Below are 14123 nucleotides of genomic sequence, written 5' to 3'. Positions count from 1 at the left end.
AGCAGACTGCTGGATGCAGCAGCTTGGGATGGCTTGAGGTGCCTCCCGCACTGAGGGAGGTGCAGCTCTGCCCTCCTGCTCACACAAGCTGTGCGGGTGATGCTGCTTGCACGCAGGGATGCAGCACTGGGCACAGAATGGTTTGCAGTGGTTTGGGGTGGCTGGGGGCCTGCTCAGCCCCTGGGCCTTGAGTCTGGGCTGGGCGGAATGCGGTATGTGTACAAGGCACTTACCAGAAGCAATCCCAGCCCCTGTCCCCTCTAAGTACCCATGGTCTTAGCAGAAGCAGGTCAGTTTCTCCAGCTGGCCAGGGGCTCCATCTCATGAGAGAAGTGTCTTTCACTGGATTCTTATGGGGCTTTTGCAGATTGAAGGGGCATGGCCCTGCATTCCCCAGGACTTGGAGAAAGCCTCACATTTCACCTTATGCTGTTTGAAAAGCCGTGAGGGGATCTTCCAGCTGAGCCCTTTCTCTGGCTCAGTTTATGCTGCAAAGTGAGGCTAACATTAGGCATGTGTTCCCATTAAGTATCTGCATAAGCGCTTTGCTGAAGGGGGGCCAATACGCCGGAACATCACCCATTTGGTTGGGGCTCATGGGCAGGGATTTTATGTTATTGAAGTCTTGCCAATTAAATCAGGTCACTCCAATCTCTCCTTTCCGCCTCTCTGGCTCTCTCACATGTTTATGTCTGTTCTCCATCCCTGCGCTCCAGCCCACCGCCCCAGGCAACTGCTCTGGGAATGAGCCAGACCCCAGCTCTGCTCCTGAGCATGAAATGGGGATTCAATGGCCACTGTGGTGGGGGGCATCCACAGGGCTCTGGCACTGCTGGATGGGGCTGGGAAAAGCATTTCTGGGGAGAAACTGCTGGAAAGCAAAGGGAAGCTAGGCTGCTTTACTGCACCCACCCCAAATCCTGCCTTTGCCAGAGCCCCATGATCATGCCTGGCTGAGATACCTCTCCCTGCATCACACTGGGTGCCAAGGTGGATGGGGCCTCCATCCCTCTGCTCTTAAGATGAGTCACAGGCAACCAGGCCCATGGATCTCTCCATCTGAGACACAGCAAAGCAGGAGGCACCTTTTCCCCAGTGTTTTTCCAAGGTTAAGAGCCTCTGAGCATCCCTTTCCAGGGGAGGTGAACCACCGGCAGCATGTCTGACCTAGGGACCCAGCCACCCCAAGGTGCTGCAATACCCATGGGGCAGCTCTTCTGTCACCTTGGGTGTGCTGGGGACGGGGTAGGTGCGAAAGACTCCCGGGACCATGCACAGCCAGATCTTTCCAAAGGCAAAGAAAGCCCTTTGGGTTCTGGTGGGCACGATTTGGTCCACAAGCCCTCCCTGTTGAGCCTCCCACTTCCCTTCAGACATGGGGCCCTGCAGCATCGTGGGAGAACCTGGACCCCAGCCGGTGGGAGAGGACCCCGAGGATGTGCTGCAGATGCCGAGGGCTGCGAGCTCAGCCCTTGCTGCAGCTTTTCCCGTCTGGTGCTCGGGAGCATCACCCCGAGGGGCCGGGGGGTGCCGGGGGCGCCCCTCGGTGCTCGGCAGAGCCGCAGGGGTTAAGGGCGCAGCCGGCAGGAGCGGATTCAGGTGGGTGGCACGTTGTGGCGACAGGAGTCGAGTGAGGAGGAGGAGGACTGGGAAAGGGAGGGGAGAGGAGGAGGAGGAAGAGGAGGGGGCAGCGCTTGCAGGCAGCGGGTGCGCGGCTGCAAAGGAGCCGGGCGAGGGGAGGGTGGCGGTCTCTCCCCGCTGCCTCTGGAGCTGAGGGCAGCCGCAGGGGGTGGCCTCCTGTCCCTTGTTCCCCCCCCACAAAGGGACAAGGACGGACCCCCCCTAGCCCGGGCAGGTCCAACGCAACCCGGCGCTTTGTCTGCCGGGGGGGGGCTCTCCGCGACCCAGATGTGCGGGCAGCTGAGGCCGAGGCCAGCGGCGCCGGGGGACGGGAGGAGAGCCCAAGGGTAAGTGGGGCTCCAGCCCCGATAAGCGCTGTTTGGGGTCGGCGGTGACTTTGGGGCGGGGGGGGGGGGGGGAGGTTCTGCGACACGGAGCCGCTGCTCGACAGTTTGTGGGGTCGGGGTTTTGTTTGGGTTTATTTTCCCCTTCTCCTCCCAGAGGAAGGAGGGTGAGAAATGGTGCGTGTGAAGCATAAAAGAGAAAAGCAGGTACAAAGGGGAAATGCGCCCAGCGTCCGTGTGCGCTCCAGGAGCGAGGCAGCCGGAGAGAGCAGGTTTCCCTTGGCATGGACGGGTGCCCGGTCCTGGAAACTTCTCTGGGATCGAGTCGATCCCCACCGATGGGAACGTGGGGTGACCGTGACGATGCCGGAGCGGGGGATCGAGAGGGAAGCGGCTGGGAGCAGCACTGGGTGCTTTAACCCGTGCGGGGAAGAGCGGAAGGAGCGAAGTTGGGTGTAGAGAAGAGGCTGCGTTAAATAAACCAGCCTGGTCCTTTGGTCTCCCCCTCCTCCGAAGGGTGATGGCAAAGCAGACCCCGGGAGCGGCCACCCCGGGCCCGTGGTGTCACTGTAATGTGCTCTGTGCTGGTTCTGACCCTCAACCCTTCCGGACCCCTCCTCGATGCAGGCACCCACCTGCACCCCTGGGTGAATCCATCATCCCTTCCCTCCGCTGTGGGTGCGTGGCTGTGCCCTGGAGAGCAATGGGGATCAGGGCAGGGAGGGACCCGCTTCAGGGCCTCTGTACACCCTGTGCTGGCCCAGTCTGGGAAGGGTGCTTAGGGTTGGGGGACCCTATGGCTCTGTGTGTGTCTGTCCTCGCCTCTCCCCCGATGCTCTGGCAGGCACCGGGCCCTTTTCACATCCTCTTGCTTCATGCCAGAGCCTGAAAAAAGGGATTTGAGGGATCCCAGCAATGCCGTTTGCCACCCAGGGCTTGTCCCAGCCTGGCAGTGAGACCTCAGAGGGGTGCTCAGGGCTGGGAAAAGGACCCTTGGAGCAGTGTTTCCAGGGAGGCTTTTGCTGGAAGTTGCAGGCAGATGCCATCAGCTTTGAGCATGAGGATCTGGTTCCTCAAGCCATGATCTAGCGATGCTGGGAGGTCAGAACCACACACAGACACTGCCTGTCTCGCCCACCTCGTGTTGCTGTGCCAGTGCTGAGCCAGGACCCAGCCCTGCCGTTGCTTTGGGGATGCGCATCCCTGCTCCCGCAGCACGGATGCAGGCAGAGCTCGTAGCAAGGCCGAGAAGCAAACATCTTGCTTCTGTCTCTCAAAGCCTGAGCACGGTGCAGCCCTGGGTGATGGGATGTGGCTCTGTGCAAGTTTCCCAGCGCGCTGACTGCTCCCTGCAATGGGGCTTTACCTCTTGTGGGTGTCCATCAGTCCCTGGTTCATGTCTGGGATGTGGGGCACTGTCACCCAGCTCCCACGCTGGCTCCCTGTGCCCCTGGTCCTGCTGGCCCGGCCTCTCCTTTCCCCATTTGCAGAGCCACCCCAGCACCCCGCGTCTTCTCTATGGGTGTTAGGGGCTGTTTCAGCACCCATGTAGCACAAGTGGCCGTGCAGGGCAGGGCTGAAGCCCAGATCTGGGGGTGAGATGCTCCTCAGCCATTTTAAACCCCTTCCTTTGGGTGGGACCTTTTTCATCTTCTGCAGTGTAAAACAAGGAGCTCAGCATCAGCTGCCAGGGCTGAGCTGTGCCAACACCCATCGCAGAGCCTGCCAGATCCCTCTGGTGCAGTGGAAGGGGGTGGTGGGTTAGGCAGGACCCGGAGCTAAACCCATCCCACTGCACGAGGGGTGTCGGAGCACCGGGAAACCTCTTTCCCCACAGCACTGCATATTAAGCTCTGTAATTGCCTCCCCAGGGAGCTGGGGCAGCCCCTCTGCTCAGTGCTTCAAAGGTGGTGCTGGGGAGGCTCCACGGAGGCTCCGGTTCCCAACAGAGCTCCAGCAGCTCGAACCAGATGTGGCTGCTCCTGCTTTGAAGAGCAGGAGAGGGATCGTCCCTGCTCCTCGCTGTAGCTCATTGCTGCCATTTAGGGATGCGATCCTGAATTTCCTGTCTACAACACAGGGATGGAGGATGCTAGGAAGGTCCAGAGCTCGTTTCGGGTCGGCACCTGAAAGGTGGGGACTCCACCACCCCACCAGCACCAAATGCAGGGAATGTGAACACAGGGCTCTCTCTTTATTCCCGGCAGATGATGTATCACCTAAACCACCTTCAGGGTGGGTACTGGTCACTAAATGCCTCCTCCCTTCTGTCCTAAAAGCTACCCATGGGATAACATTCCTGTTGGCACATGGCTTATTTCCTGAAGAGCAGAGATGCCAGCCCAGGGCCCCTGTGACCCCCTCCTTGCACACAGCAACTCACCACCACCCTCCCTTCTTACTCGCGCATCCTTTTGGCCAGGAAATGCCTTGAGAGGCTGTTTCGCCTCTCAAGACAAAGTGCGAGGCTCCCGGCACTGGCTGATGGCTGCTCTCCCTCTGTTCTGCATGGGGTGGAAGGCACCCCATGGCTTTGGTTTTCCTCCTAGAAATGGAATTGCTGTTCCCCTCCCCTGCGCTCTGCATCAAAAGCTGCAGCTCTGCCCATCCCTGGCTGGGGAAAGCCACCAGACAGGGAATTAGAGCTGCTGCCGAGCGCAGAGTGCTGTCTGCTGCTTGCTGGGAGAAGAGCATCAGGAGAAACATTACAATTAGATGAGCTGAAAACTTGTCCTTAAGATGGGAGACGGGCTCTGTCCATACGGCTCCGCGCTGGGGCTCTGCCTTTGAGGTCAGGCTTTGGTTGCTGATGCTCTTGAGTTCTTGAACCCAGGGCATCCCCCCTTTGCCCTCCTGCCCATGGCCATGCCCCGGCCCCCTCCATCTGTCCCCACATGTGCCCCTTCCAGCATCCCTCTGTGTTGGACCGACTGAAATGCCTGACACTGTTCCAGGACATCAGCCAGCTCGTAGGTGGTGAAGGATATGTGCAGGTTTAGTGGTTGTTGACGGCAGAGAGTATTTTGTGATAAATATATTTATAGTGGGTTTTGTAAAAGGCTGTTCCAATGAGTGGGTTTTAGGAAGGCGATAAATGGCTGAGAAAACAGCTCTGCTTGCACCTCGGAGCAGGAGGGAGAGCCCCAGCACCCTCTGCCTTCCCCCTGCCATTATCCATTATGATGGCGAGCACTTGGGGCTCTTGGGTGTGGGAAATGAGGCCCCACAAATGGCACCATCCCCGTCAGGGAGGGATGGGGGAACAAGTAACCCTCATGTCCCCTCGAAACGCAGAGCCCTTGCAGTGGGTGCTCCCCAGGAACTGTTTGCAAACACACTGCAGAGCAGGAATTATGTGTCGGCTCCGCTTGGCGCGTAATGCTGAATAACAAATAAAAACTGGGAAAATTGGGATCCGTTCCCAGACAATTCACAAAGGGCTTTAATTGGGACTTAAGTGGTGCCTAAGTCTGGTGCTGGCTCCGTGCACGGGGGGTGCTTTTCACTCAGACAGGGAAAAGAGACAAACTTAGTCAATAAATTACTTGTGATAAATTATTCACTGGCTCTACTTAGAATTAATGCCAGCTTCCCCCTCCAGCAGCTTAGAACTGCTCCGATGTCTCCTGACCCCATCCAGGCTCCCATCAGCTTTAAGAGCCTATCCCAGGTGCTATTAGAAAGCCCTATTTTGTGGCATTTATAACCAGCCATAAAATAAATCACTGCAAGATTAAACTTGTGTGTGAGGTCGAAGCTTTGTCCTTCTGTTGACCAAAGCTGAGCCTGGGTTTGGGTTCTTGTTTTGCCACTGTGTCCTGTGACACCTAATGCTTGCTTGGAATGTAAAAGCCTTCATCAGTGAGGAATCTGTAATCAGCTACAAGGGGGTTTAAGTTTTAACCAGCTTTTCCCAAAGGCAGAGATGAACCAACTCCAGCTCCCTCCTTTGGGGAGGGAAAGGAAGAAAGCATCTTTGCCCCAAAGCCCAGGGAAGTTCATCTCCCTGCTCTGTCCTGTGTCCCAGCAGAACCATGTGGCTACAGATCAACAGCCTGGCAATACAGAGAGGAAAGTATAAAGGAGAAAAACCACAAGTATTTGGCCACCTGAAAATGAAAAATTGGGTTTTTTTCCCTATGTGTGCAACAGTAAAAATGAACCCATTTGGTGTGTGCTGGAATCAGCATTTCCATTGGGTGTCGGTCAGTTGTTACAGTATGATTATTACATTTAATTCAGCGGCTTGGTTGTTCAAACCACTGTTTGGCAACAGATAATCCAATCCTCTCCCTTGACTGGAAAAGCCTGTTTGGACTTTGGACACGTCGTCCCAAAGAGGATCTGCAGCGTTTGATCCAGCTTCGCAAATCCCTGCGGTTGATCAGAAGCTGCATTTTCCAGTGGGGGTTTTTATTCCCATGGAAAATCCTGCCGAGTCCTATTTCTGAGTCACTTTCCAACCTCCCACATGCTGCCACAGTGCTGGAGCCGGGCAGGTTGTCCCAGAGCTGCGCTGGCGCAGGGCTCTGTGCAGCTCCAGCTTGCCCGCAGCAAGCTGCAGTCGATGGCGTCTCTGCTTCCCAACCTGCGGCAGGACGCATCCCTGCATCCAGCACTTGGAAGGACCAAGGAGCAGGTCCAGGGTGGGCTCCATGGTGGTGCTGCTGGGTTGGAGGACTGTGTCCAAGTCCTGCTCCGTGCTGGAAGTGCCTCTTGTTCTTCCCTTACCATGAAGCTGTTGTTAGATAAGGCAGAAGGGTTTCAGTGATGCCCCAGCTTCATGGCTCTTGACTATTGTTGACTCCCTCTGTGATGGTTAAACCATCTTGGAAAGCCACATACCCCTTTGTCCCCCCTTTTTTAAGGGAAAAATCAAACAAACAGGGCTGTTTCCATCTGAAACCCATCCCAAAGCCCTGCTCACAGGCTGGCAGTGGCAGGAGTGCTGCAGCTCTGCAGCGCGCGGCCACAGGGAGACAGGGATTCAGGGCAGCCCCATGTTGTGCTTTGCTTTAGTTTCTAAGGGTGAGGAGCAGGGATGGATGGGGGAAAGCAGCATGATGCCAAAGGCCTTTTTTCCTGGGAAATGGTGGGTGTGCAGGGAAGGGGCGATGGGCTCTGGCCTCATGGAGCAGCCTCTCCCAGCGCATGGGCTGATGCAGATGCTTGATGCCATCTTATTTTTCTCTATGTCCTTGGTGCGGATGCTTTCCTTGGGCAGCACCTGGGAATAATAGCTGCAGAGCTGAGTGGTTTATAAAGCAGGGAGGGGGTGAGTTTGCAACCAGGGTTGATCTGGCTCCTGCCTCCATGGGATGGATCCTCCCTGTGCTGTGTTCCACTGAGAAGCTCAGACGTCCCACCAGCATAGCTGGAAACATGACATAGAAGTGACATCTCAGACTGCACTGATCGGGGGGTTCACACGACGCCTCTTCCTTCTCACAGGGCTGTTGTTCTCCATTTCACTGGCTCCTGCCCCCTAAAAGCCATTCCTCCCCAAACCCTATGGCCCTCCCTGCCTTTTCTCAGCCTTGCAGGGAAAAACCAAGCCATGATTTAGCAAAGGGCTCCCTGGAAGCACCAGGGATGCTGTTCCTGAAGCCAAAGGCATCACAGGGGCACCCCCACTTGCTGCAGAGGGGCTGAAGGCCCCACACATCCCACTGTGCTGGGGCACAGGCACCTCCTCATCCCTCTCTTGCCCTCAGGGCTGCAGGCAGCCAGGAATTGCCTCTCTCAAGCCCATGCTGCTGCGGGATTGCCCCACGGCGCAGCTCGCTGCTCTCCGCAGCAGCCCAGGATGACTAAGAGGCAATGAGCCACTCATCTCCATCGGAAGAGAGCTAATTCTGGGAATAACCGGGAAGAAAGCTCCCTGGGGGGAGATGCTGTGTGTGAATTCAAGACAAGTGGGTGACATTTCCGCCAGCCACATGCAGCTGTGGGAGGGGGGACACGCGTGGGACCATCGAGGGCTGTGATTCCCGGATGATGGAGAGCAGCATCTTCTCCTTCTCTGCCCATGCTTGGAGCTTGTTTTCACCAGCCCGTGGTGCAGCAAGGACAGGGACCACCTTTTCCTGTTGCATGGCAGCCCATGCATGGGAACTGGGGGCTTTGGAATTAGCATGAGAAGGGGGAGCAAAAAGACTTAGGCATCACTTCTTGGCTCAAAGCCTCCAGCTCCAGCCCAGCAATGCCAGGGGCTGGGTCACCCCAGCTCATCACAATCCTGGTCCTACAGGATAATTCCCTCTCCCCTAGTAATTCCCTTCTCCCTTCCTCTGTCCCCAGGCTCCCAGCAGCCACTGAGATGATTTTAATTACAATAAATCCAAGTGGGGTTTGCCAAGAATAAGCCCAATTCCTCACCCGTGAAGGGTTATTCCATCCCTTGGAGCAACCTGCTCTAGCGGAAGGTGTCCCTGCCCGTGGCAGGGATTTGGAACTGGAGGAGCTTTAAGGTCCCTTCAACCCAAACCATTCTATGATTCAGTTTGGGGAGGGATCTTTAGTAGCCACTGAGGGCCCTGAGGTTCACCTATGGGCAGTGGGACCCCAGTGCAGAAAACACAGAAATTTGAGGGCTGGGTGTTGAGTCCTTCCCAGGGGTGGGTGCAGTGAGGGATGTGCAGCCCCTTTGGCTCATGGTGCCAAAAGGACCATCATGATTTGGGAGGAATAAACCATCCCCACCCCACTGTAAAGCACCTCTGTGGTCTCTGCTGGTGCCAAAGCCCTGCTGCTCCCCAGGGAGGGGCTCAGCACCCCCAGGCCCCATAAGGGCAGGTACCATGGAGCCATCCTAACTTCCCAAGCCCTTCCCAGCCGGGGGGTTCTCTGGGCACACCCAGGGCTTTGCCTCCATCCCCATTGAGCTGCTCCACGCCTGAGGAGGGGGTGCAGCATCCCCAAAGCCGTGCTGGCAGTTGCTATGGCAACTGTACATTTTTCTTATGATTCCTAATGACTTATTGGCATTTGCACTAATCTGCAGCTTCTTCTTTGGCTGCTGTTGTTGACTCGTCTCCCCTCAACCCCTAAGAGCAGGCACATCCCATGTGGAGCCAGAGCCTGGGTTGGGCTGGGGGGTGCCCCTGTGATGCCTTTGGCTTCAGGAACAGCATCCCTGGTGCTTCCAGGGAGCCCTTTGAGAAATCATGGCTTGGTTTTTCCCTGCAAGGCTGAGAGGAGGCAAGGAGGGCCATAGGGTTTGGGGAGGAATGGCTTTTAGGGGGCAGAAGTCAGTGAAATGGAGAACAACAGCCCCGTGAGAAGGAAGAGGGGTTGTGTGAACCCCCCGATCAGTGCGGTCTGAGATGTCACTTCTACGTTGTATTTCCAGCTATGCTGGTGGGACACGGAGCTTCTCCTTGGCAAAACTCAGCACAGGGAGAAGATCAAGGCACTCTAAACCCATGTTTAATACCAAAGGTAACACCTCGCTCAGATGTAGCCGGGTGGATTAGGTGCTGCTTAGCAGCGTCACTGAGCAGTTTGCAGAGCTGGAGCCATGCCCTGGGCTGGCTTTTACCCTCTGGCTCAAAGCAGGGCTTGGAGCTGGGCACAGCCAGGAGCAGCTCTGTGAATGTTTGGAGGCTTTTTCAGCCATTCAGAGTCTTTTTGCCTTCACCCGAGGGCCGGTTCCTGGTTGCTGGACCTGGGCTTTGGCCCTGGGCTTTTCCTCTCTGTGTCGCACAGGAGAAAAAGCATAGAGGGTAAATAGAGACCCAGGGGACAGAGTTACTGGCATGGCCAGGAACAGCTTCGTGTCCATTCCTTTAATGTCACCCATGTCCTCCTTCTGGCTGTCATGTCCTAATAAGCTGCTGAAACATTGGGTTTGCAATTACTGGCTGAATTGTTTAACCCTGAGCAGGAATCTGCGTGCGCTGGAGCTCAGATAAAAGCATGGGAAGACTTGGGAGCTCTTAGGGTCAGTGACAAGCTGTTGCAGCACAGGGGCTGGGGCTTGTTCCCCTTGTTTGAGGGGTTATCACCAGCCTGGATCTGCTCTTGTCCTTGCTTTGTTATTGCTGGAGCTTCCCTTCTCTTCACGCTGTCCTGCAGGCACTGAGCTTGACTGTTGGATGCAGCACAGGGAAGGGAGAACTGAGCTACCTCTCGCTGTCCCTGGGCATCTGCCTTCCCAGAGGGGTTTGGTGGGACCTCATGTCCTTAAGGCAGCTTGAGGGTCATCACAGCAACAGAGCAGCAGCTCCTCAGGATGTGATCTGTGGTGGGAAGTGGGATGGGGTCCAGGCTGCTGTAGGGCAGGTTCAGCCTCTCTGGAGCAACCCACATCCCACAGACACCATTGGGATGCTCTCTTGTGTCACCCCATGGGGTCCTCAAGCCCTCAGGAGGTGCTTTATAACTCCAGCCTGTTATCACAACTATGAGGCCCAAGGAGGCCAGAATGTGTCAGCAAGATAACAGGGCGAGACTTCCCTGTAATTAGAAATCACCCTGATTCACAGCACTCAGAAGCTGCCGCTTCCGTCCTGGCCTTTCTTCTGCTGAAGCTCAAAGGGAGCAGGGCTGGGCTCTCACCCCCTGGTGTGTGTGTGATGTGACCACGTTCTGCTGCCGCTGCAGTCACCTGCCCATCGCTTTGGTGGCACCAAAACCTGCCTGTACCCCTGCCCAACCCAGCCATCACCGCCTGAGTGTCCCTGCAGGATGTCCCAGGCTCTCTTCGCCCCTGGAAGAGCAGTTTAAGCCATGAATGAAGAGACAGGAAAGATGGAGCTGAGCCCCCCAGTGCCAGTCCCCGGTTCCCCAGCACTGTGTGTGCAGCGTTCCCTGCCTGCAGCAGTATTGCTGAGCTGGAGGAATACTGTTTCCGACAGCAGGCACCTCTAGAGAAATAACAGGAGAGATCCCACCATGGTTTAGAGTTTAATTACACTCAGGAATTCATTCCTTTTTTAAAGCTTTGTTTAATAACCTGTTCCTCCCCACAACCCCCCTTCCCTGCTGAAGGAAGTGTAAAGAGCTGTGATTTATCCCTCTGCAGGGACTAACATCAAAACACTGGGATGGCAAAACGTTTCTTCCTAATGTATCCCTGGGAGACATTCTGGAGCAGTTCCTGCCATCGCTGTGCTCCGGACCCAGCACCCTGGGCTGCCGTGAGCCACCTTCCCCAGCGCTTCCACCGTCTCGCTGGGAGTCAGTGCCTTATTCCAGGGGCATGGGGTATTTTGCCCAGCAGAAGGACACGGATGTGCCCTCCCTGTTCTCTGTCCCCTCTGCCTGTAGCTCTGGTTGGCTTCACAGCTGGTTTGTGCAGCACCACATGGGTACCAGAGCTCCAAATCCTTTGACATTGCCCAGAGCATCCCCACTCGAAGGACGCTGCCCTTGGCCTTGGTGTGGATAGACAAAGGGGGGAGGACTGAGGGGGCTGCTCTGAAAAAGAGCCAGCCTTAATGGCCACCCCCAGCCCCAGGCTGTGCCGAGGGGTATCCATCCTCCCTGTTTGCAAGTGGATCTGCCAGGTAATGTCACCCGGGATGATGCAGCACAGGCAGCGTCTGCGCTTACCCTGGCCATGGGTCTGCCCAGTTCAGGGCCCAAGATCCCCACAGGCGGGGATGGGGCCCAAGCCTTTGTGCTGGACAGGATGGGGACCCTGGCGTGTCCGAGCAGCCAGGAGCAACACAGAGATGGACGCTTTCCTCTGGGCTTTAACATCTTGAGAGAGGAAGGCTCCAACAGCATCTGCTCGCTGCAGCTCTAGGCGTGCTCCTTGTTTGTTAGATTAGAGAGATGAAGAAATGAATGGAAGAGATCTGAGCATCCCTCTTTACTCCCAGCTCCTCTGCGGGACTGGCTTTTCAAGAGGACTCAGCGTCCAGAGCTTCGGAGCTGTCTGCATCATGTAGATGAGCACATGGGAGATGATTCCTTTGTGAACCCTGTCCGAAATGATTAATAAGGAGCCGTTTCCCTGCGGGCTGGCGGCGTTCCCTCCCATCGTAACAAACTGCGGGGTCTTTCCCTGTCTCTGCAATGTATAACAGAGGGAAATGGTTTGTCATGGCAATATATATCATCATTTCCTGGTGTGCACCTGTGTCTCCAGCACACACAGTGCTGCAAGGCACAAACACACAATTGTGGGGATTATGAGCTACTATTGCTGTCATGTCGCAGCTCAACAGGCGTGTACAGCCACAGGAGTTACCACATCCCAGCCCCTGGCAGCCGCCTCGCGCCGTGCTCTGTGCCAACGGGAGCTGCTTGTGGCTCAAATCAGCCTGAGGAAAGGGACCCCCTGGCTCCTGGGGGCCCATCTGCAGGGAGAGGAGCTGCAGCCTGTGGGACATGCTGTAGAGCTGCATCGCTGGTTGTGCGGGATGCAGAGGTGCCAGGCTGGGAGCATGGGCAGCAGCAGGGCTGTGACGGTGGTAACATGGTGGGGAACCAGGCTGAGATGTCCCCTGCTACCGCAGAGACACTCATGAACCTCAAAGCTAATTAGCAACGTGGGGAGATGGAGAAGGGAAAGGTCCCTCTGCTGGGCACTGATGGAGAGAGGATCGATGAGGGACCAACTGCACATCACAGCAGACGAATTCCAGCAGGGGAGCCCATGCCACGCTCCAGCCTGCACCCCCAGGACACGGGGCTGAGGAGAGCCTGGGCTCTGCAGCCCCCCGCAGAGCTGGTGCCCACACAGTGAGCATCGTGGCACACCGGAGCCTGCCAGGAACCCAGCGGGTGGGAAGCTGGAGCGAAGGCAGGAGCGGGAGGTCTCCGTTTCCGCTGAAACCTGGCACCTTCCCCCTCTCTGGCAGCCCTATTAGAAGCTATAAATACACCCGAGCGCTCACAACACCCTTTCCCAAGCACCCTGGGGATGAGAATCAAGAAGGATGCTCTGAAGGGGGAGGTTGATTGATGGGAGCTGGGCTTGACGCACCGCGCTCAGCACCGGATGGATGACGGAGCAGCGGCGGCTGCAGCACTCACCAGCCCCGGCGTGAAGGGAGCTCCCCCTGGCTGGTGGGGGCTGCAGGCAAGGCCCCTGTGCCACCATGCAGGGCGAGGACCATGGGTGCTTCCATTGTGGAGGCAGCAGGTCCGACACCGCTGTCCCATAGAGCCGGGTGTAACACAGGGTGAGCCCAATGAGGGGCTCCGTGAGCTCTGGCAGCCCCCTGGGCTGGTGATGCCCAGCAATGCAGCCTGCATTCCTGACTGGAACTCCACTTCCTCAGCAGGGTTCAAAGCCAACCCACCTGGGACTTTGAACAATTAATTTCCCCAGTGTGCACACAATCAGCTTCTGAGGAGAACAATTAACTGGTCACAAATTGTAATTGTCATCTCACTTCTGATTTTAATTTGGCCTAATGAAGGCTAAGTGATTCCGTCTCGCTCTTCCTCCCCCGGCCCCACAGCCCTTGGGCATCCCGGCTGCAGCAGGGCCCTCCCTGGGCTGGAGAGTGCTGGGAGAGGCCAAGGAAAGCCATTAATCCCCATTGAGGGCTGCTTGGTTTCAGATCTCATGGCCAATAAAAGTTGTATTTAAGGGAATTGGCTGCCTGTGTCCATGCATTCTGGTTTGTCACAGGCCGTTAGCCTCTCGCGCTTGCCCTTTGAAGCAGGGGCTGTCATTTAATCTTCATCTAAAATAATGTGATGGTTTTGTTCCCCTTCTGGTTTTAACTCACCACTGCTTGTAGGTGTCTGTCTCCTGCTTCCCACCCCATCCCCACCTCCCCAACACATCATCAGCCGCAGCACCTCTTAGATCTCGCTGTGTTCTCTAACGAATTCACGGCCTCACCAAATTGCCTTTCACTTTAATACTTAATTGAGATTGAAGAAGGTGGTTGCTGGGCCTCGAATACCAAGTGAGTCTCTGGTGGAGCTCAGGTTGGAAGCTGCCTGATGCCTGATGAGCAAAACCATTCAAGTTTGGTGAACTTTGCATAACTTCCCAAGCCTCGCAGCCTCCCTCCTCCTCTTCCTCAACATGAAGCGGATGCAGGAGCCATCATCGGGATAAAGCAGCCCCAGGCACTGGATCTGTTCACACATCACATCATCCATTGCCGAGAAGCCTGACCCCGGCCCCCTCCTGCTCTGCAGCTTCTGTGTATCACTGAACACAGGGCAAAGCGACAGGCAGGGACCAGG

General features: G+C 56.4%; 1 protein-coding gene across 1 annotated transcript in view; it reads left to right on the top strand.

Annotated features, from left to right (window-relative positions):
• Positions 1 to 1597: 1597 nt before the first annotated feature.
• LRRN2 (leucine rich repeat neuronal 2) overlaps positions 1598 to 14123 on the top strand; it is a 28482-nt gene continuing 15956 nt past the window's right edge. Inside the window, exon 1 of the mRNA XM_030473526.1 lies at positions 1598 to 1967. The gene's annotated coding sequence lies outside the window, so the exon portion shown is untranslated. The remainder of the gene's footprint in view (positions 1968 to 14123) is intronic.

The sequence above is a fragment of the Strigops habroptila genome, chromosome 18, assembly GCF_004027225.2.
Source record: "Strigops habroptila isolate Jane chromosome 18, bStrHab1.2.pri, whole genome shotgun sequence".
Taxonomy (NCBI): Eukaryota; Metazoa; Chordata; class Aves; order Psittaciformes; family Psittacidae; genus Strigops; species Strigops habroptila.
Note: the sequence above shows the minus strand (reverse complement) of the source record. Positions and strands in the feature narration are given on the sequence as shown.